Source organism: Silene latifolia, chromosome 5 (assembly GCF_048544455.1).
Source record: "Silene latifolia isolate original U9 population chromosome 5, ASM4854445v1, whole genome shotgun sequence".
Taxonomy (NCBI): domain Eukaryota; kingdom Viridiplantae; phylum Streptophyta; class Magnoliopsida; order Caryophyllales; family Caryophyllaceae; genus Silene; species Silene latifolia.
In genome coordinates, this window is record NC_133530.1 from 82,107,142 (window position 1) to 82,110,575 (window position 3,434).

Consider the following 3,434-nt stretch of genomic DNA (forward strand, 5'->3'; position numbering starts at 1 on the left):
CTAAGCATTAGTAAAGGTTAATTTCTCCTTCCTCATATCCCCTATACCTTCCTTAGTGCCACTACTACCATTTAATACCTGCATATATGTGGGGCCTCTCATATCAGGCTCCTGTGAGGATATGCTATTACTATTGATTATTTGACCTGGAGGAGTGGTGATCACCTCCTCCTGCATATTGTGACACCCTCATTCATTGCGGAAAAGTAAACACGTAATTCTAGAATAAAACTGCATTGATATGTTTGTAATAGGTTCATTTGAGTAAAAACCTGTAATTTTTAAAACCTGAACCTGTTATAAAGATATCTAAATTGAAAGGTGTCAAAACATACAAGGTCTAAATAAAAGTTTCAAAACATAACCATCGCTAAAGTCGCGAATAGCAAAGTTATACAACCAAATGTAAAGAGGGAGACATATGTCCCTAAAATGTATGTGACATAAAAACTCGTATAAGAGTCTCTATAAATAAAACCAAATCTAAGTAAGTCCCAAGGTTACTTTGCTCGCTAGCTCGTCCATGAACCCCATATAAGCATCACCATACCTGTCGATCGCATTTTATACAAATACGAAAGCCACAGTCAGTGGGGAGTAACTCCGAGTTCTCCCAGCCACGAAATGTCATAATTAATATAACATGTAAACATAAAAATATGAATATAAATAACACATAGCCTTAGCATATAGAGGCTAGACAATCGTGCTTATCATGTGAACAACAATATAACAACACATAGTCCTAGCATGTGAATACTAGACCGACTCATACTACACTATCATGTGAATCACATATCATCCGGGAATCCAAACTCTATCAACCATAGCCGGCTTGCATCTCACCTTCTATGATTCATAGAATCATCAAACAAGAAAGGACAATATATCTAGAGACAGGCGTGTTTTCTTAGTACAGTCAATAGTCACTCTGTAACTCGAGTCTATACCACGAGGTAAGGTAAACACCCTAGTCCTAAACCTGCGCAGACCTAGAGACATGCGGAAAACTACCGCATCCAAGACCCATGATAAAAACACATGAGTACCTCTAAGAAGTCCACCAAAGGGTTGGCTAGTACTTAAGTTGACTACATACTTCTAAGAGTACGTCAGGAAGTCATACCCTAACTTGGATATAAACCCACCAAGCTAAGACACAAAGGCTATTAAGCGGTGAACATATACTCGTCAAAGACTATAATGGCCTATCTATGACGAAGGCCGAAATACTCACCTAGGACCTAGTCCCAGCTTGAATACTTTAGCCCACGCCACACCAGACAAGTGGGACACCCAATTAACCATAAGAGGGGCAACGAGTCCAAACTTGCACACACAAATGATCATACACACCCTAGCATATGAAAGGCTACGCAAGAGCATATTCAGCTGTCAATCCAACAATATCTCCAATATCAATAATAATCCAAATTCCAGCTAACCAACAACACCATAATCCATGAGAACAAGCTAAAATGGCAAGGAGGCAACAAGACTCAAGCATAAGGCATCCAAAGCATCCAACAACCAATATGTGAAAAGACAATCATACTCAAAGACAAATCCTCGACCCTAGTCCCGCGACGGGTCATCGGTCAAATCGAGGCTGACCGGTTTAAACCTAGCTTGACCAAACTCATTTGGTCAAATTGGCCCAGCTCAGAGTCTTGGCCTACTTTGGCCCAAATCACAAAATTCATCACAATATCATTCTCATGCCATTTTCAATTTCTATCATGTGAAAAACTATCAACAAAAGGAAATATATTCCAACTTACAAAATATCCAATTCAATTAAATTCTCGCATAATAATGATTACTCACATGCCAAAAATACCAAAATACATAAATACGCAAACAAAAGACCCAAAACATCAAACAATAGACCCAAGACCCGACCCAAAGTGACGGGTCACAGTTCGGGCCGGACCCACCGGGCCTGCCGGGTCAGCCGCGCCCTTTTCCGGGCTGTTTTGGGCTGTTTTTCCCCTTTTTCCCACCAAAATCCGTTTCAAGCTCAATTTAATACCGTCTCAAGCAACAATCAACAATATTCATTTCGTTTCAACACTTAAACATGTGAAAAACAACATATTTAACAAACTTTAACAACAACAATTCATGTGAAAATTAAAGTTAACATGTTATTAATCACATAAGCATCCAACACATCATAAACAACACTAATGTGACATTAAATCGTCGAGTAACTCGGAATAGTTACCTTAAGCTAGCAAAGAGACAAGTAATAACTTGAGAAAGCTTCTAAAACCCAAAATTACTCTTCATCTTCAATAACATATGAGGCACCTAACTCATCTTCAAATTCTTCACCTATAAGAACAACAAAAACACAATTATTAAGCTTAAATTCGAAACCCTAAAAAGATAAGACCCGAAACGAAATTGGGGGAAATGAAAATAAAGCTTACTAGTAGATGAGGATTGAAGAGAGGATTCCAAATATATAAGTTTTATGCAAATTGTTGGAGAAATGAAGGATTTATGGTGGTTTTAGGGATTGTAAGGAGGATTTTTGGTGTTTGAGAGAAGGAGGAGATAGATTGAGAATGGAGGAAATGAAAATTGGAAGAGGAGACAATTGAAGGGGGGCGGTCAAAGAGGGCATGGGGAGGTGGTCAATTGTTTACGTTTTGGGTTTGCTTCAACGGTAATTAGAAATATTCGTCGAACGCGATTTCCGAGAATATTAAAGTTCTTAAACACGATTTTACTAAAAGATTAAGTACTCATATGCCCAATATCCAAACTCGTTTACCCAACGACCGTAAGAAATGGGAAAATCCCAATATTACGACTTTTATCAGAAATCTATTTTATCAAAGTAAAAGGTTTAAATATGGTTTAAATTACTTTTAAACATTTCTAAACTATCAAAAGTGATTACATTACTTCAAACTAAAATAAAATTATATTTTATCAAATTATTATTATTTCAAATAAATTAATATTAAATTAAAATGGATTAAAATATTACTTTTAAAATATAACAAAGGTCTTCAAATTTACGGGGTGTTACAATCATCCCTCCTTTTAAGAAGTTTCGTCCCCGAAACTTAGAAAAAGGAACATTGTATATATGTAGGTCTATCTCTTTAAAATCAAGTAAACAAAATTTTCAAAATATGAACGTATGAACTATTAGTGTCTTTTCAATGGAACGGAATATCCTCGTCGGCCGTTCAAGAACATCAACATTCCAAATCAAAGACATAAAAATATATATTTTTACACCAACAAATGAGAAAACCAATTATCGGACGTCTCCAATAACGAGCCTTAACACTCATTGACGTTAAAACTAGTGGGAAAACATTAAAACATTTTCAAAAACCTTTAGTTCGAAACTCTTCAATAAGGATAATGACTCCACTAATTATGACTAAACTCTAACTACGGCTCTTATACAA